Below are 20975 nucleotides of genomic sequence, written 5' to 3' on the forward strand. Positions count from 1 at the left end.
AGCCAAGTTAGCATTCATATTGCTACTGTCCCTTTTATTTCATGCGATCTAATGCTGCTCACAAGTCTGTTGTGCGGTATTTCACAAATGCGTTTTTGGAAGTCTACATACATTACATCAATAGTCCTGTTATTTGAACTGCTGCAGTCGCTGAGGTATAGGTACACCCACTGTGCTGTTAGGGAGGGTGTTCCAGAATTTTGATCCAGCCACAGTGAAGGAGCAGCGATATATTTCCAAATCAGGATGGTGAATGACTTGGAGGGAAACAACCAGGTGGTGGGGCTCCCAGCTACCTGCTGCTCTTCTCCTTCTAAATGGTAGCGAACATGTATTGGGATGGTTCTGCCAATGGAATCTTGGTGAGTTCCTGCAGTGCCTCTTGTCGATGGTACACACTGCTACCACTGTCTATCAATGATGAGGCCACCCAGGTTGATAGGGTTGTTAAGAAGGCGTATGGTGTGTTGGCTTTCATTAACAGGGGGATTGAGTTTAAGAGCCGCGAGGTTTTGCTGCAGCTTTATAAAACTCTAGTTAGGCCACACTTGGAATATTGTGTCCAGTTCTGGTCGCCTCATTATAGGAAGGATGTGGATGCTTTGGAGAGGGTACAGAGGAGATTTACCAGGATGCTGCCTGGACTGGAGGGCATGTCTTATGAAGAAAGGTTGAGGGAGCGAGGGCTTTTCTCACTGGAGCGAAGAAGGCAGAGAGGTGACTTGATAGAAGTGTACAAGGTGATGAGAGGCATGGATAGAGTGGATAGCCAGAGACTTTTCCCCAGGGTGGAAATGGCTGTCACGAGGGGACATAATTTTAAGGTGATTGGAGGAAGGTATAGGGGAGATGTGAGAGGTAGGTTCTTTACACAGAGAGTGGTGGCTGCGTGAAATGCACTGCCAGCGGAGGTGGTGGAGTCAGAGTCATTAGGGACATTTAAGCGACTCTCAGACAGGCACATGGACAGCAGTAAATTGAAGGGGTGTAGGTTAGGTTGATCTTAGATTAGGATAAATGGTTGGCACAACATCGTGGGCTGAAGGGCCTGTACTGTGCTGTACTGTTCTATGTTCTATGAGTGAATGTTTGTGGAAGGAGGAGCAATCAAGCGAGTTGCTTTGTCTGGATTGTGTCGAGTTTTTTGAGTGTTTTTGGAGCTGCACTCATCCAACCAGTGCAAAGTATTTAATCACATTCCTGACTTGTGCCTTGTACATGGTAGACAGGCTTTGGAGAGTCAGGAAAGTGAGTTACTCGCCACAAGATTCCTTGCCTCGGATCTGCTCTTTTAGCCACAGTAATTATATAGCTAGTCCAGTTCAGTTTCCAGTCAATGGTAACCCCCAGGATGTTGATAGTGGGGGACTCAGTGATTATAATGTCATGAATGTCAAGAGGCTCTTGTTGGAGATGGTCATTAACTGTGTGGTCAAAATGTGACTTGCCACTAATATATTGAAAAAGTAATCTCCATCAGCTGTTGCTGAAAATTTGGGTCAGGACAGAGAAGAAATCCTTGCTGACCTCCGGGATTCGGTCATTCACAGCTCCAGGGTCCCGGGTTTGAGTCCTGGCTAGGGTTACTGACTGTGTGGAGTCTGAACGTTCTCCCTGTGTCTGCGTGGGTTTCGTCCGGGTGCTCCGATTTCCTCCCACAAGTCCCGAAGGACGTGCTGTATTCTGACATTCTAAATTCTCTCTGGGTACCGGAACAGGCGCCGGAATGTGGCGACTAGGGGCTTTTCACTGTAACTTCATTACAGTGTTAATCTAAGCCTACTTGTGCCAATAAAGATTATTATTATTATTATTGTAAATCAGACTGTTGGAGCTATTGAGAAATCTCCCCACTCTCCATTACCGGGAAAATCATCACCCGAATCCTCTCGACCGCCTTCTTTCAGTCTCTGAAGAAATCCTTCTGGAAAGCCAGTGTGGCTTCTGATCAATCCGTGGAACAGCGGACATGATTTTCATCAATCTGACCAAGGCTTTTGACTCAGTCAATCGGGAAATGCTATGGAAAAACCTGTCAAAGGCTGGCTGTTCAGTGAAATTCACCAACATCTTTCAACTCCTCCACAACAAGATGTCGGCGACAGAAGAACTGAGACTGAAACTTTTGAGATCAAGACTGGAGTCATCACCCCACTCTTCTTTCCATCTTCATCGCCACCATCTTTCACCTTGTCAAGAGCAAACTTTCCAGTGGAGTGGACACTCTACAGGATAGACAGAAACCTTTTTGACCTTAACTGGTTGAAATCCAAGGAGAATACGACACTAACATCGCTTGTGGAACTTCAGTATGCAAATCACGTCGCCATCTCCTCTCTCTGTGAAGAAAATCTCCAAGCCATGCTTGACACCTTCGCGGAAGCATACCAAAGAATTGGCCTCAGCCTCAACCTCAAGAAGACTCAAATCCTTCACCAACCTGCCCCAGGGCAAGATCCGGTCTCTCCTTCCATCAAGGTGGAGGAACCCTGCCAAACGGGGAACATTTCCCATACCAGGGGAGCCACCTCTCCTCTCAGGCTGGCACCAATGTGGAGATCCAACATCAAATCCAATACATGAGCATCTCCCTAGGGCACAAAAGGACGAATCTTTGATGACCACAGCATCTGTGCTGATACCAAGATTCTTGTGTACCAGGTAATCATCCTCTCAACACTTCTATACACCTCAGAAACATTGACTATGTATAGATGCTACCTCAAGTCCCTGGACAGGTACCGGCAATGGATTCCCTGCATAAACTGGGAGGAGAGGTGTACTAACATCAGTGTCATTGAAGGAGCCAAGAGCACCAGAATTGAGGCCATGATCATCCAAAACCAACTCCGCTGGGCCGACTATGTGCTTTGGATGTCAGAGTCCCGACTACCAACGCAAAATCTACTTTTCCCAACTCAAATAAGGCTTCCGAACAAGAGGAGGATGAAGGAAGCACTTCAAAGACACTCTGAAGGCTTACCTCAAGAAGTATAACAGAAATGTCAACGCATGGGAGACCCTGGCTCAGAAGAGACCTACTTGGAGCAACCTCTTGATTGAAGGGACACAATTCTTCAGGCTGCCCAGTGAAGTAGTTGAGGCTGTTTCATTAAAAATAAAGATAGATATTTTTTTGAAGAATAAAGGAATAAAGGGTTATGGTGTTCGGGCGGGAAAGTGGAGCTGAGTCCACAAAAGATCAGTCATAGAACATAGAACATAGAAAATACAGCACAGAACAGGCCCTTCGGCCCACGATGTTGTGCCGAACCTTTGTCCCAGATTAATCATAGATTATCATTGAATTTACAGTGTAGAAGGAGGCCATTCGGCCCTTTGAGTCTGCACCGGCACTTGGAAAGAGCCCCCTACCCAAACTCAACACCTCCACCCAACACCAAGGGCAATTTTGGACACTAAGGGCAATTTATCATGGCCAATCCACCTAACCTGCACATCTTTGGACTGTGGGAGGAAACCGGAGCACCCTGAGGAAACCCACGCAGACACGGGGAGGATGTGCAGACTCCGCACAGACAGTGATCCAAGCCGGAATCGAACCTGGGACCCTGGAGCTGTGAAGCAATTGTGCTATCCACAATGCGACCGTGCTGCCCTTAAGAACAAATAAATCTACACAATATCATTTTACCGTAATCCATGTACCTATCCAATAGCTGCTTGAAGGTCCCTAATGTTTCCGACTCAACTACTTCCACAGGCAGTGCATTCCATGCCCCCACTACTCTCTGGGTAAAGAACCTACCTCTGATATCCCTCCTATATCTTCCACCTTTCACCTTAAATTTATGTCCCCTCGTAATGGTTTGTTCCACCCGGGGAAAAATTCTCTGACTGTCTACTCTATCTATTCCCCTGATCATCTTATAAACCTCTATCAAGTCGCCCCTCATCCTTCTCCGTTCTAATGAGAAAAGGCCTAGCACCCTCAACCTTTCCTCGTAAGACCTACTCTCCATTCCAGGCAACATCCTGGTAAATCTCCTTTGCACCTTTTCCAAAACTTCCACATCCTTCCTAAAATGAGGCGACCAGAACTGTACACAGTACTCCAAATGTGGCCTTACCAAAGTTTTGTACAGCTGCATCATCACCTCGCGGCTCTTAAATTCAATCCCTCTGTTAATGAACGCGAACACACCATAGGCCTTCTTCACAGCTCTATCCACTTGAGTGGCAACTTTCAAAGATGAATGAACATAGGCCCCAAGATCTCTCTGCTCCTCCACATTGCCAAGAACTCTACCGTTAACCGTGTATTCCGCATTCATATTTGTCCTTCCAAAATGGACAACCTCACACTTTTCAGGGTTAAACTCCATCTGCCACTTCTCAGCCCAGCTCTGCAGCCTATCTATGTCTCTTTGCAGCTGACAACAGCCCTCCTTACTATCCACAACTCCACCAATCTTCGTATCGTCTGCAAATTTACTGACCCACCCTTCAACTCCCTCATCCAAGTCATTAATGAAAATCACAAACAGCAGAGGACCCAGAACTGATCCCTGCGGTACGCCACTGGTAACTGGGATCCAGGCTGAATATTTGCCATCCACCACCACTCTCTGACTTCTATCGGTTAGCCAGTTTGTTATCCAACTGGCCAAATTTCCCACTATCCCATGCCTCCTTACTTTCTGCAGAAGCCTACCATGGGGAACCTTATCAAATGCCTTCCTAAAATCCATGTACACTACATCTTTACCTTCATCCACATGCTTGGTCACCTCCTCAAAGAATTCTATAAGACTTGTAAGGCAAGACCTACCCCTCACAAATCCGTGCTGACTATCCCTAATCAAGCAGTGTCTTTCGAGATGCTCAGAAATCCTATCCTTCAGTACCCTTTCCATTACTTTGCCTACCACCGAAGTAAGACTAACTGGCCTGTAATTCCCAGGGTTATCCCTAGTCCCTTTTTTGAACAGGGGCACGACATTCGCCACTCTCCAATCCCCTGGTACCACCGCTGTTGACAGTGAGGACGAAAAGATCATTGCCAACGGCTCTGCAATTTCATCTCTTGCTTCCCATAGAAACCTTGGATATATCCCGTCAGGCCCGGAGGACTTGTCTATCCTCAAGTTTTTCAAAATGCCCAACACATCTTCCTTCCTAACAAGTATTTCCTCGAGCTTACCAGTCTGTTTCACACTGTCCTCTCCAACAATATCGCCCCTCTCATTAGTAAATACAGAAGTCATGACCTCATTAAATGGCGGAGCAGGCTCAAAGGGCCAGATGGCCTACTCCTGTTCCGAGTTCATATGTTGTTATGTTCTTATGATATCCGACAGTAAGAGGAGGCCCGGAAAAGGAGCCTGAGAAAGGTCTACCAGCGATCTAGACCCAGAGGACCAATGCCATCTCCCAGTGACACCTGCCAAGTGTGCAGTCGAAGATGTGGCTCTCGGATCAGGCTCATCATCCATGCAAGAACCCACAGAACCCATGACGAGGTAACACAGAGTTTCTTAGCTGGGCAATTGCACTCATTAGCAAGTGATCACCGAAGAAGGATTGAAAAAGTCACTTATTGTGTTTATGTCACGATTTCAAGCTCCTGTGGAATGTTTGGATACAGAACCTGACCAATTTCTGAAAATTGTCCATTTCATTTTTTTAAAAATTTAGAGTACCCAATTATTTTGTTTTACCCAATTAAGGGGCAATTTAGCGTGGCCAATCCACCTAACCTGCACATCTTTGGGTTGTGGGGGTGAAACCCACGCAGACATGGGGCGAATGTGCAAGCTCCACACAGTGGAGTGATGCAGGGCCGGGATTCGAACCCAGGTCCTCTGCGCCACAGTCCCAGTGCTAACTACTACGCCACATGCCGCTCACGAAAATTGTCCATTTCAAATGGCCACTTTTTCTTTGCAGGTTCTTCCTTTGTGGTTTTAAGTATTGGCTATGTTTAAATAATTGCGTTATTGTCAAAGTGCAACTAAATTAGGTGAATTGGATATTCTGAATTCTCCCTCTGTGTTCCTGAACAGGAGCCGGAATGTGGCGACGAGGGGCTTTTCACAGTAACTTCATTGCAGTGTTAATGTAAGCCTACTTGTGACAATAAAGATTATTATTATATAAAATCTCTAATAATTAATAATCTTTATTGTCACAAGTAGGCTTACATTAACACTACAATGACGCTACTGTGAACAGCCCCTAGTCACCACATTCCGGCACCTGTTCGGGAACATAATGGGAGAATTTAGAATGTCCAATTCACCCAGCAGCACGTCTTTCAGGACTTGTGGGTGGAAACTAGAGGAAACCCACGCAGACACGAAGAATGTGCAGACTCCGCACAGACAGTGACCCAAGGCGGGAATCAAACCTAGGACCCTGGAGCTGTGAAGCAACAGTGCTACCCACTGTGCTACCATGCTGCCCCAACTGCGTTGTGAATGCATCTTCCTTGAATGTATTTAAGGCTGAAAAAGATAGATTTTTGGTCTCTCGGGGAATCAAGGGATGTTGTGGGATGTAGGCAGGAAAGTGGAGTTGAAACCCAAGGTCAGCCATGATCATATTGAATGATGGAGCAGGCTCAACGGGCTGTATGATTTTCTCTTGTTCCAACTTCTTATATTCTTATGTTCTTTTTCTGCTACCGAGCATGAATCGTAAACAGCAGATGCTGCAACTATGGACCTCTTAATTTAAACCTTCTTTCACCTTCATCTCCCTAACCAGCTGTTATGATTTTATACTTTCAGGTATCCAAAATGTCCACCTGCCCAACCAGAGCAACCCCAGGAGGAAGAGACAGAGTTGCACCAGTTCGCCGATGAAGAAACTCTTTCACTTTATCTCATACTCGCAGCCATTCCTTAAGATATTGACAGTTTGAAGTTTAGAGGCCAGTGTTGCATCAAAACCTGGTGAGTCATTGAGCATGGGTGGACTTTAGCTAGGCCAGAAGGAAAGCTTAGCTTGTGTGCCAGCTCACCAGAGCATGGGATCACAGACATGGGGCGTCATTCTCCGACCCCCCAGCGGGTCGGAGAATGGCCGTTGGCCGCCGTGAATCCCGCCTTCGCCGGTTGACGAAGTCTCCGGCACCGGATATTCTGCGGGGGCGGGAATCGCGGCGCGCCGGTTGGCGGGCCACCCCCCGCGATTCTCCAGCCCGGATGGGCCGAAGTCCCGCCGATAAATTGCCTGTCCCGCCGGCGTGGATTAAACCACCTGTTGAACGGCGGGACAAGGTGGCGTGGGCGGGCTCCGAGGTCCTGGAGGGGGCACGGGGCGATCTGGCCCCGGGGGGTGCCCCCACGGTGGCCTGGCCCGCGATCGGGGCCTACCGATCTGCGGGCGGGCCTGTGCCGTGGGAGCACTCTTTCCCTTCCGCCTCCGCCACGGTCTCCACCATGGCGGAGGCGGAAGAGACTCCCTCCACTGCACATGCGCGGGAAACTGTCAGCGGCTGCTGACGCTCCCGCGCATGCGCCGCCCCGAGATGTCATTTCCGCGCCAGCTGGCGGGGCAACAAAAGCCGTTTCCGCCAGCTGGCGGGGCGGAAATTCCTCCGGCGTCGGCCTAGCCCCTCAATGTTGGGGCGATGCCCATCTGATTGGCGCCGTTTTGGGCGCCAGTCGACGGACATCGCGCCGTTTCGGGAGAATTTCGCCCCAGATCACCTTCAGGGGACTAAGATGAGGACTTTGATGGATAGTGTGCTGGACATTGCTGATGAACATACACACAGATGATTGGTGCATTGGCAGGTCTGATAGACATCATCTTGTTACTATCAAAGAGGATGGAGGTGTTTGGCTCCAAATACATACAGGGCATTGTGCAGAAATTGGAGCCTCTTCTATCCACCATGCAACAGTAGTCAACTCTATGGCAGCATTTGCGCACCCAATCATGATGAAGTAACTGGCGGCCTTAACCTCTGCTGTGTAACTCTGAAATCCACAGGGATCTTGCTAACTTCAACAGCTCGTACAGCTTTTTGTCTCTCTCTCTCAAGTGCTTTTCCTGGTAGTTGACGAAGAGCAATTATTTGCGTTGTGATTTCTTGTTCGACGTGTTCATTGTCAGCAAAGTCAAGTGCAATAATTTCATTTGTTTCTTGCTTAGTGCTCCGGAAGACAATTGCTTCATACATTGTGTTTTTCTTGGGTGTGAAATGGGTTGTGAATGCATTTTTCACTGAGTCATTGGCATTTTGCTCAGGTATAAATGTCTCAAAAATGTCTTCCAATTCTTCACCTCCATAGTGGAGAAGTGAGGAGCTAGGAGGAGGGAGGCATGGTTCATTGTGCTAATAAACAGGTATTCAGCTTTTAGCGACGAACATGGGCATTTACTAGACCTGCTTTATTCAAGTTCCTGAAATCTATTGCGAAAGAGTTATTTTGCCTGATTAATGTCCTAATCGGACTTCTGATGCTTTTGGTTTATATGTGGCACACCCACGCTAGTGCACTTCCCAGCATGGAGCACCTCATTGGTCATATGAGAAATGGCTGGAAGCCTGGCCAACACCTTTTCCATTGTGAGAGCAGTGCTGCGGAGTCCAATTGCACAACCATTCTCTCGCTCACCAATTTCTCCCACAAGGTTTCATAAAAGCGGCACAGTGGCACGCTGGTTAGCACTGCTGTCTCTCAGCTCCAGGGATCGGGTTCAATTCTGGCCTTGGATGACTATTTGTGTAGAGTTTGCACATTCTCTCCATGTCTGTGTGGTTTTCCTCCGGGTGCTCCGGTCTCCTCCCACAGTCAAAAAATGCGCAGGTTAGGTGGATTGGCCACGCTAAATTGCCCCTTAGTGTCCAAAGGTTAGGTGGGGTTACGGAGATAGGGTGGGGGAATGGACCTAGGTAGGGTTCTCTTTCAGAGGGTTGGTGCAGACTCGATGGGACGAATAGTTTCCTTCTGCACTGTAGAGATTCTACGATTCACGTTTCTATCATGTCTCTTCCAAAGAAAGCTCTAGCAGAGTCTGAGAACACCGTCCAATTCTTTTGCAAATCTACTCTACAGCTCGTCAACCCTAGATGAAGCTAAACTTTCAAAGGACGAAAACAACATTGGCCGTGATTCTCGGTTGCAATTCTACCCCGCTAACACTGCTAGCGAGTACGGACAATTTGACGCTCAGCCAAATCTCCCATTCACTTCAGCGGGACCAGAGAATCCCGCTACTGTGAACGGACAGAGAATTCCGCCAATTGTCTTTCATCGTTCATAAAAGTCTGGCTATCACATTGCTGTTTGCAGGTCCATGCATGTGAACATTGCCGGCTTTGTTTCCGAAATTACAATAATGGCTGCACTTCAGAAGTACTTAATTGGCTATAAAGTGCTTCGGGATTGTGGAAAATGCTATATAACTGCATCCTTTCCTTCTTTCTTTGTGAAATACTGCTATCTCGGTCCATGACATCTATTAGAATTCCAGTGTGTTCGCCACTCAGTTTTGTGAAGAATGTCTTAAGATCATAGAAACTTATCGCTATTATGGATAGGAGGGGGGTTAATTTAAACAGCAGTGTTCTCTCCTCTCATCACACACCTGTAAACAGACAGGTGTTTTAATTTGTTTCCCTCTTTATAAAATGTGGTTTATTTCTCAAACTCTTGGTTTTGGTGCAGTACAATTTTCTGCTCATAACCCCACAGCAATATTAAGATAGGATGAACTCAGCGTTTGTTTATTTTCGAACACTCAAAACATGGGAGGAGATTTGCAACATTGACTTCTTTGCATTCATACAGTAGAAGGACAGAGAAAAGAAATATTTACAGTGCAGAGACCATGGATTAAAATAACAACTGTTTCATGTGGTTTCCAGAGTCCAGAATCAAAGTCACAGGTGAGGTTTCTTCGCAGAGGTTAGTGGGTTAAAAACCGATGCTGTATAATTTTTGTTGGTGTTGACTTTGCACAATGTGATTGGCATACAGGAAAGAATCAGTCTTGCAGGTGATGGTACACAATTTCCAGCAGAAGCAATTTAGATGGGGCCAGCTCTCCAACCTTGGCTGGGAAGCTGCTGGTGGGATGATAAAAAAGCTGACTGAGACTTTGCAGTTCAGCAAGTTAGAGACCCATGTCACATGATTCCCATTGTCTTTGACAATGGATATATATCCCTTGTCTGGGTCTCTGAGATTGTTCAATGTCTTAACCAGCAAGAATTGAAAGATGTTTGTGGGCCCTTTGTCTTAGCAGACAAGCAGAATCCTGTTGGCCAGCCTGGGTTATGAAATGCAGATGGCCTTTGTACAGTGCTCTTTGAATTTAGGCTGTGCAGTCCACAGGGGGGGTCATTAGTGGATCTTCAGGGATAACAGTGTATGCGTTTCCCTTGTTCAGGGTCACAGCCAAATGTTGATTCAGCTGTTTTGTTTTTTCTCCAGTATAATTAGTTTTAGAGATAGCAATGTGCACATCTCTATATGTTTTACAAAAATAAAATACAGGGGCAGGTCTTAGCCCTTCACATCGCATAGTGAAAGGCTGTTCAGCTCTTCTACCTATACCGGTCCTTTGGAACAACAACCATGCTTTTATTTTCATACTCTTGCTTTTGATTCCTCATATCTCTATAAATTCCTCATCCTCACGCTCTTGTCCAACTCCCAATTGAAGATATTTTGCGAATCTGCTTCCATCACATTTCAGATAGAGCGCTCTAGATCACGATAACACTCTTGAGTGAAAACATTTCCCCTCCCTTCCCCTCTAGAACTTTTGTGAATGATTTTCTATCTATGATGTCCGGTTGCTGAACTACTTGCCTTTTAGGGGCCTCTTCTGCTCCAGTCCTCCTCATTGCAAGGTTTGCCTGGTGGGAGCCTAACTGCAGCCTCCCGTTTAGACTGCTGAGTTAATATTGCGGGAAAGTTCAAATTATGTCATTGAGACCTGACATGCATATGTTCAAAAGGACTCAGCTCTTGGGGACCACAAGACCAGAAGACATCGGAGCAGAAGTCGGCTATTCAGCTCATCGAGTCTGCTCTGCCATTCACTGAGATCATGACTGGTGTGATGATCCTCAACTTCACTTTCCTGCCTTATCCTGCACGGTAGCATTGTGGTTAGCACAATTGCTTCACAGCTCCAGGGTCGCAGGTTCGATTCCGGCTTGGATCACTGTCTGTGTGGAGTCTGCACATCCTCCCCGTGTGTGCGTGGGTTTCCTCCGGGTGCTCCGGTTTCCTCCCACAGTCCAAAGATGTGCAGGTTAGGTGGATTGGCCTTGATAAATTGCCCTTAGTGTCCAAAATTGCCCTTAGTGTTGGGTGGGGTTACTGGGTTATGGGGATAGGGTGGAGGTGTTGACCTTGGGTAGGGTGCTCTTTCCAAGAGCCAGTGCAGACTCAATGGGCTGAATGGCCTCCTTCTGTACTGTAAATTCTATGATTCTATGATCTTGATTCCCTTACTGATTAAAAGTCTTCCTGTCTCAGCCTGTGGTATTATTATAAATGTAATAACTGCACGGGTGAATGAAATGTCTAGATCAACCATTAGATGGAGCTACAGTTACAAATATATAAAACATTGATGCTAAGCCTTGTGGGGGAGAGAAGTCAAGGAGTTAGCTAGAGACAGACTGAAGTAAATATAGTGTGAGTAAGAACAAATCATAGTTTATTCTAGTGTAGAGATTAGTTGTAGGTGAGTATAGATTATATGTTAATTATCAACAGTGTATTATTTAGGAGTGCTTGTCGAATCCAAATTAGTAATGTTAATAAATTTATAGCTTTGTTCAAGTTAAAGTTATTTTGTGATCTTTGCGAACACGACGCCAACCATCCTGAAATAAGCAACACAAAGAACACCACACAGCCTTGAACATATTTTATAACCCAGCCTCTACAACTCTCTGTGGTAAAGAATTCCTCAAATTCACTACCCTCTGAGAGAAGAAATTCCTCCTCATCCTCGTTTTAAATGAGTGATCCCTTTGTCTGAGATTATTCCTTGTCAGTTGTACAATCAGAAAGGCCAATGCACTGACCATTTAGGCCTCAGCAGCTACTGGGCAGGTAAATAAATAACTTTAATGGTTTTAACTGCACCTTCCAGCTTTCCACCTGGTCAGTAAGGTGGATATCACTACTGTAATATGGAGACCAAAAGTGTAAATTACTTCAACTGTCACCTTTCAACTGTTTCATAACTTAGCAGCAAGATTTAAAAGTAAATTCACAAGAATTGAGTTCTTAAGCCTCTGTCCGAAGATTCAGCCTATAATATAAAAGCCTCTAATGAAGCGTGCTAACGACAATAGAATAACAGCTCCAATCAGATTGGTTCATGTTTCATATCTTCACAGCATTTTTCAACAATGTGGAGTAGGCCTCATTCAGGCAAATTAATGATGAAATAAACTGACATTAGCAAGCTGATTAGGATCTAAATTATAAAGTGCTCTGAAACAACTTGTTCTGTAGAGGAGGAAAATTTAGAAACATCCAGCATTCACAATAACCACACTGCTCGTGATGGTCATCATTCTTAACTCTATCAAATTTTCAGCTCAGCTCTCCATCCCCTTTCCCCTCTGAATGCACCAATCTCCTGTCCTTCCTAAAACTCTCCATCCATATAAATACATCTGCAGATATTCATGGATACCCCCTTGGCCTTGCCATTTCCTGTGGCTTCTGTACTCACATGGTTACTGTCACAGATCAAGATACATTCAACAATTTCTTAATGTTGCTCACTGCATACTCCCCTTGCCCACTTCCAATGCCATTTGGTCATCTCTGCAACAATTCCCCCAAATGTCACCTGTCACTCGTAGATGCATTTTCTAAATCTAAACTCTGCAACCCATAGTCACAACCATTCTGAGGTGTCAACCTGCTCAGTTACTTCTTCATTTACACTTTTGATATCTTTGTCCAGAGCAAACACTTTCTTACCCTTCATACTGTTTGATGATCTTGGTACAGCTCCCATCTTTATTCGCTCATGACTAAGAGAATGCAAGACTGAGCATATCTGGCATGCAACTGGCATATACATCTATCGGATTTATCAACCTTCTGCTCACTCCAACCTCACACTCTCATAATGGCACCATGCACATAAAGGGTTACACTCCTCAAAGATATCATGCAACATTAACAGGGGAGACATCAGCACTGATTGTCTCATAGATAGTTTAAGATCACCAGCATCTCATCTATCATGTTGCACAGTCTACATCCTCAGCCCTTACTGGGGAAGGCTCAGTACACACAGCAGGTATTCATGGTTCCAAACCTCTACTCCATTCCTTCTCATCACATTCCATCCATGTGTCTCCATGCAGACCAAACTTGTCCACACCAGGAGATCCAAAATAGGAGGAGGGATGGCCGATATGCAGGAACTAACTATGGTTGAGGAGGATGCCACCGAGTTGGCAGGGGAGGATGGGGATTATTCCTGAGGGGAAGATGGGATTGGCATCTCCCAGTAAGCCCTCCATGATCCCTCCATGAGATGATCGCATCCTAACATTCACAGTGAGTGACATGCAATGTTGTATTCTGGATGCTCATGAACTAAATCTACCTTCTCGCTCTTACAGGCACCCGTTAGACCCATACAGATGTCAGGCAGACTATCAGCTCCAATAAGGTCAAGTTGTCAAGTGAAAGGAGGGAGGCGATGGCGACGCCACTCGATTAGTAATCCAGAGACCATGGATAATGTTCTGGGGAGCCGGGTTCGAATCGCACCACGGCGGATGGTGAAACTTGAATTCATTAAAAATCTGGATGTAAAAAGTCTAATGATGACCATGAAACCGTTGCCAATTGTCGTAAAAACCCATCTGGTTCACTAATGTCTTTTAGGGAAGGAAATCTGCCGTCCTTACCCAGTGCAACTCCAGAAATCTGCCATCCATACCTACAGGTGGCTCGAGACCCACAACGATGTGGATGAAAAGATCAAACAATCCACCCAGCTCAATAGCAATTAAGGTTGGGCAACAAATGCTGATCTTGCCAGTAACACTTGTCATATGAGGAGCGGTTGAGGAGTCTGGGTCTGTACTCGATGGAGTTTAGAAGGATGAGGAGGGGATCTCAGTGAAGCTTACAAAATACTGAGAGTCATAGAATCATAGATTTTACAGTGCAGAAGGAGGCCATTTGGCCCATCGGGTCTGCACCGGACCTTGGAAAAAGCACCCTATGCCTCCATCCTATCCCCGTAATCCAGTAACCCCACCTAGCCTTCTTGGAAACTATGGGGCAATTTAGCATGGCCAATCCACCGAACCTGCACATTTTTGGACTGTGGGAGGAAACCGGAGCACCCGGAAGAAACCCACGCAGACTCGGGGAGCAAGTGCAAATTCCACACAGACAGTTACCCAAGGCTGGAATTGAGACAGCAGTGCTAACCACTGTGCCACCGCGCCGCCGTGAATGTGGAGAGGACATTTCCACTAGTAGCAGAAACTAAAACTCGAGGGCACAGCCTCAGACTGAAAACAGAGATGAGGAGCAAGTTCTTCAGCTAGGAGGTGGTGAATCTGTGGAACTCATTGCCGCAAAAGGCTGTGGAGGACTCATCGCTGAGTGTCTTTAAGACAGAGATAGATAGGTTTTTGATGAATAGGAATCAGGGGTTATGGGGAGAAGGCAGGAGAGTGGGCATGAGAAACATCATGATTGAATGGCGGAGCAGACTCAATGCGCTAAATAGCCTAATTCTGCTCCTATGTCATATAATCTTAAGGTCTAACACCAGGGAATGTATAAGAAAAACCTCAAATTCTCAAACTGCCATGAATTATCAGTCCAGACTTTACTAAACCTGCATCATAGCCATTACATTAAATTCAGTACTGAAGTGAGAACCTCACTCAGAGATTCCATATGAATGCTCACCTGTCAGGCATTTTGATGAGGGTGGCAGTGGGCGTTGACCTGGGAGTGCTTGACTGCCTAATTGAAGACTAGAAGCTTCCATTAAAAGAAACAAGTGTTCACATTGAAGAAGTATCAGAATGACAGGGACTGATCATGAAACAGGAGGGTAGCTTTTTGACAGAATAGATAAACAAGTGTAGTATTTTCAAAATACTCTTTGAAACTGTGTTCAAGGCTGCGACAGAGACTCAGTGACAGGCTGAGAGTTTTCATCCCACCCTCAACGACTGCTGCTGCGGGTGAAAAAAATCCGGCCTTCGTTTCTGTCCATCTTTCTCTGGAACCTCCTCACACCCTATGACAAAGTACCACGATTCGCAATGTTGCGAACTTAAAAGCAGCCATTATCAATTTTACACAAAAGGTTACCCGAGGTTAATTGCAACTTAGCATGCAGAGAAAGGCATTCAGGCTCGCAGCGGCATGATTATTGTTAAAAGAGAAATACATATATAAAGTTATTGTAGCCAAATTGTGGATGTGTCAAATGAGTAATTAGATGAAATATGCCTTGAATTAAAGAATTCGACTGAACACAAGTCTTTTCCCCCGATTTTACATTTTCCTCTTAATTATGTTCTGTTAATTCCTGAGTAACCTTATATAAATGAAATAATTCACTGAATGGAGCAAAGTACCCAATGCAGGGGCTAGCATTGTTGGTTACTTCATTCATTGTAGGATAACAATAGAAATGCTCCTATTTGACTCAATGTTGCTGGGTATGCACATGTGAAAATGAATCAGTCAGGATTTCCAATCCCGAGTATTATTTGGTGACCCCTACTGGAAGCACCTGTATGTAAACATTGGTTGAGAGCAGGGTTACATGGGATGGCTGGACAACTGATAAAGGTGAAGGTTGATTTGCGGAATTTATGAAATGATAGCTATATTGCTGCACTCTGTTTAATACAATTAAATATGTGATTACGAATCTCTGCGGTAATCCTCATTTGTACAGATCCATGTCCCTGTTATGCAACATCAGGGGCGCATGTGATCTTTGACGCTCTTGAATAGTGAGATTTGATACGTATATTATTAAAAGAAGGAACGGCACTTCTATAGCTACCCTCACATCCTCACGTTCCAAAGAGTTTCAAGTGATTTTTGAGGTGTTGGGTGCTCTCTGAGGTACAGAAGAACCAACACGGTTGCGATTGGTACAACGCAGTTTGATTCCATCCAACTATTTAGACATCTGACTTGGTACTCAGCACGTTATGACTGTGTGAGTGTCTTGCTAATGAGGTCCTGGCCCTGTGCTGTCTCCAGATGGACTGCCCAGGAAGTGTTGTGTTTCTTGTCTTATACTGTGTCTGCTCTTGTCTGTGATTGGCTGTCGTGTTATGTGTGCTAATTGGTCCATTGGTCTGTCTATCATTATGTATGTGTTATGATGTATGTTTGAATATCATGACACTTTTGAATTGCAGTCTGGAAACACAGCAGTCAAGTCGCACTCACCAAATTCTCTCAAATAGCAATGAAGTAAATGATCAGATAATCTGTTTTAGGGGTGATTTGAGGATAAATTACATCAAAACTCCAGGATCTTATTTCACCGATTAACTGTTATGTTGTAGGGTGGATAATGGATTAAGGGAATACAATAATCCCACTTCTCCTGCCTTTCTCCTGCTCTCAACTCCTTGAAGAGACAGTTCTTACAATCTACCTCTGTTCTCAAGCCTTGGTTTATTAATATATGGTTTGGGTGTGGAGTTTCAAGGTGGGTAATAAATGCTAGTCAGTGATGCCCAAATCCTGTGAAAGAATCGTAAAAGGTTTTGACTAACAATGCTCCTGTGGAGAGCTATGAGACATTTTATTATATTCAGGGCATTATTTAAATACAAGTTGATGTTAATTGTGCCACTGATGACCTTTAAGGAAAGAGATCTGTCACCCTCCCAGTAACTTTAGCCCATATTAGGTCACCCACAATGACCATCGGTTTATTAAGAATACAGTCAGGATTCCAGGCCATGTGACAGTCAACGTTTGATAAGTAAGGCACACCAAAACTTTATTTCAGTGAGATTGGCAATTGTCGACCAATCAGATTGTTTCAAAGGAAGAATTAGTGACTGTCATTATTAATTAGATCGGCCATTTATTTTAATTGGTTAACTCCCCCGATACAGGACCAACAAATGTCACACGGGCATGTTAAGGGTTTGTTATCCGAGCCAGCCTTGAGATTAAATGCTTTTAAATATAAAGACTCGCATTGACATAGCACTTTTCATGAGCACCTGGCATCTCAAAGCACTTTACAACCAATTAAGCACTTTTGAGGTGAAGTTATTGTTGTAATGTAGGAAATGCGACCACCACTTTACTCACTGGGAGCTCCGACAAGCAGTTATGTAATAAAAACTGAATAATCAGCTTTTGTGATGTTGATGGAGTGGTAAATATTGGAAAGGAAACTGGGCAGAACTCCACAGATCTTCTTCAAAGTTGTGTCAACAGATCTTCTACATCCACCTGAAAGGGAAGAAGGAGGTCCCAATTTAATTCAGCGGCTAAGTGCCAGCTGAAACAGAGAATTCCCGGGTTTTACGACGCCAAAATAGGTGCCGAACTCTCACCAATTCCGGGACCGGTGAGGGGCTATCAGTGGCATCGGGTAAAACCCCCTGCTCCTGCGGCAAAAACAGCCAGAGAATGGCCGGGTCCGTGGCCATGTATGCACACGCCGATGGTCTGCAGCGGCCATGCCGTACAACATGGCGCCGGCCGTGCGCTGACCCGACCTGCCAAATACGGTCCCACAGCCCGCCCCCTGGCTACCACCCACCAGTCCCCCCAGTCTTCGTGGAAGTCCCCCCAGGCCAGCGGCATGGCTCCTAGCCTGACACAATCTGCGGCTGCCACGCCGGGTTCCCGAGCGCTCAGACCACATGTCAACCGCGCAGTCGTGAACTCGGCCCATCGAGGGCGGAGCATCGGGAGAGGGCCTGCCGATGACGCACCAACGCTGTTACAACGGTGTACGGTGCGCAATGCGATAATGCCATTTTGGGGGAGGCGGAGACTTGAAAACCGGCGTCAAACTGGTGCCGCCCCCGATTTGGCCGTCGGAAGGGATTCCCCGCCCGATCGCCGATTACGATATCGCCATCGGACAGCGGAGAAACCCGCCTAGCATTTCTGACCATGCAGCACTTCCTCAGGACTGTACTCCTGAGTCAGCCTCGATTTTTGTGGTCTGATCCAGATGTGGGATTTAAAATCATAATGTTCAGATTCAGAGGAAAGAATGCTCACAACTGAGCCATGACTGACACCAAAATAGGATAACTTTGGTTTCAACCACCAGGCAAATGGTGAGATTTTGGTTTGAAACAAGATGACGTACAAAGTGCCGAAAATTAGTGGAAGCCAAAGGATTGGGAAACCTTTAAAAGCAAGCAGAGGACAATTGAAAAAGCAATAAGGGGGGAAATATGAATGCAAGCCAACTAGTAATATAAAAGAAGATTGCAAGAGTTTTTTCAATATATAAAAGGTAAGAGCAAGGCAAGAAAAGAATGGACATTGGACCACTGGAAAATGAGACAGGAGAAGTAGTAATAGAGAAATGGCAGAGGAACAGAATAGATACTTTGCATCAGTCTTCACGGTGGAAGACAACAATGGGATACCAGAACTTCAGAGAGTCATGGGGAAGAGGTGAGTACAGAAGCTGAAAGGTCTGAAGGTGGATAAATCACCTGGACCAGATGGACTACACCCCAGGGTTGTGAAGGAGGTTGCTGAGTAGATTGTGGAGGCTTTGTGGTGATCTTTCAGGAATCATTGGAGGCAGAGAGGGCCCAGAGCACTGGAAAGTGCCTAATTTAACACACCTGTTTCAGAAGGGAAGGAGGCAGAAGATGGTTAGCCTGACTTTGGCTGTCGGTAAGATTTTAGAGTATATTATTAAAGATGAGATTCAGAAATAATTGGAAGAGCATGATAAATAGGAAAGAGTCAGCACGGCTTTGTCAAGGGGAGGCAATGACTGACAAATCTGTTAGAGTTCTTTGAGGAAGTAATGAGGAAGTTAGACAAAGGAGAACTAGTGGGTATGATCGATTTGGATTTCCAGAAGACCTTTGAAAAGGTGCTGTACAGGAGGTTGCAAAAAAAGATAAGAGCCCATGGCATTAGGGGCAATGTATTGGCATAGATAGAGAATTGGCTGACTGGCAGAAGGCAGAGAGTGGGGATAAAGGGATCTTTTTCAGGATGGCAGTCAGTGACTCGTGGTGTGCCGCAGGGGTCAATGTTGCGACCACAACTATTCACGATATAAAATAAGCTGGAAGAAAGAACTGAGGGCAAAGTTAGGAAGGTGTGAGATTATGCACTTTGGTAGGAAGAATAGAGGCATAGGACTGGATTCTCTGATTCTGCGGCTAATTGCCGATGCCGGCGTGGGAACTGTGGCGTTTTACGACACATCAATTGGCGACGAACCCTCACCGGTTCTGGGACTGGTGAGGGGCTAGCAGCAGTGCCGGGTAAAACTACTGGATCCCACGCCGAAAATGGCCGGAGAATGGCTGGGTCCATAGCCACGCATGCGCATGGCGACGGCCTGCAGCAGTTGCGCTGTACAACATGGCACCGGCCTCGGCAGGTCCTGATCTGCCAGATAGTGTCCCCATGGACCCCAACTCGCCACACCCGGATGACAACCCACCAATTGCCCCAGCCCTCACTGAAGCCCCCCCGGCCAGCGGCATGGCTCCCCCCCTGACTGTATCGGTGCTGACACAGTCCGCAGCCGCCATGCGAGGTTCATGAAAACTGAGAGCACAAATGAACTGCGTCGTCATGAACTCGGCCCATTGGGGCGGAGCATCGAGGGAGGGCCTTCAGGTAACGTCCTGAGCCCGTCCCAACGGCGTGCGGCGTACTCCCCGATGATCCGTTTTGGAAGTGGAGGAGTTTCTGAAAACAGGCGCCGCCCCTGAGTCGGCCGTAAAAAGGGATTCTCCATCAAATCGCCAATTACGAAATTGCCGTTGTCAAGCGGAGAATCCCGCCCATAGATTATTTTCTAAATGGGAAAAGGCTTCAGAAATCAGAATAAGTCCTAGTTCAGGATTCTTTTAAGGTTAGCATGCATGTTCGGTTGGCAGTTAGGAAGGCAGCTGGTGACTAGTGGTGCACCTCAGGGGTCGGTGCGGGTACCGCAACTTTTCACAATATACATTAATGATCTGGAGGAAGGAACTGAAGGCATTGTTGCTCAGTTTGCAGATGAGACAAAGATCTGGAGAGGGGCAGGTAGTACTGAGGAAACAGACAGGCTTCAGAAGGACTTGGACAGGCTAGGAGAGTGGGCAATGAAGTGACAGATGGAATACAATGTGGAAAAGTGTGAGGTTATGCACTTTGGAAGGAGAAATGGAGGCACAGTCTATTTTCTAAATGGGAAGATGCATAGAAAATCAGAGGGACTTGGGAGTCCTTGTTCACGATTCCCTTAAGGTTAACGTGCAGGTTCAGTCGGCAGTTACGAAGGCAAATGCAATGTTAGCATTCATGTCGAGAGGTCTAGAATACAAGACAAGGGATGTACCTCTGAGGCTATATATGGCTCTGGTGAGTCCCCATTTGGAGTATTGTGAGCAGTTTTGGGCCCCGTATCTGAGGGAGGATGTGCTGGCCTTGGAAAGGGTCCAGAGGAGGTTCACAAGAATGATCCCTGGAATGAAGAGCTTGCCATATAAGGAACGGTTGAGGACTCTGGGTCTGTACTCATTGGATTTTAGAAGGATGAGGGGAGATCTTATCGAAACTTACAGGATACTGCGTGGCTTGGATAGAATGGACGTGGAGAGAATGTTTCTACTTGTCGGAAAAACTAGAAGCAGAGGACACAATCTCAGACTAAAGGAACGATCCTTTAAAACAGCGAAGAGGAGCAATTTCTTCAGCCAGACGGTGGTGAATCTGTGGAACTCTTTCCTGCAGGAGGCTGTGGAGGCCAAATCACTGAGTGTCTTTAAAACAGAGATAGATAGG

The 20975-nt window shown here is 46.0% G+C and overlaps 1 long non-coding RNA gene across 2 annotated transcripts in view; it reads left to right on the forward strand.

The window, feature by feature from the left end:
• Positions 1–15838, forward strand: part of LOC140386044 (uncharacterized) — a 43391-nt gene extending 27553 nt beyond the window's left edge. Inside the window, exons 1-3 of one of the 2 annotated variants that reach the window (XR_011933556.1) lie at positions 5414–5483; positions 6753–6917; positions 13592–15838. This is a non-coding gene — a long non-coding RNA (uncharacterized lncRNA). Of the gene's footprint in view, positions 1–5413; positions 5484–6752; positions 6918–13591 lie in introns of those variants that run through there. The other variant, XR_011933557.1, reaches the window with a different exon arrangement.
• Positions 15839–20975: the final 5137 nt, after the last annotated feature.

Source organism: Scyliorhinus torazame, chromosome 11 (genome assembly GCF_047496885.1).
Source record: "Scyliorhinus torazame isolate Kashiwa2021f chromosome 11, sScyTor2.1, whole genome shotgun sequence".
Taxonomy (NCBI): Eukaryota; Metazoa; Chordata; class Chondrichthyes; order Carcharhiniformes; family Scyliorhinidae; genus Scyliorhinus; species Scyliorhinus torazame.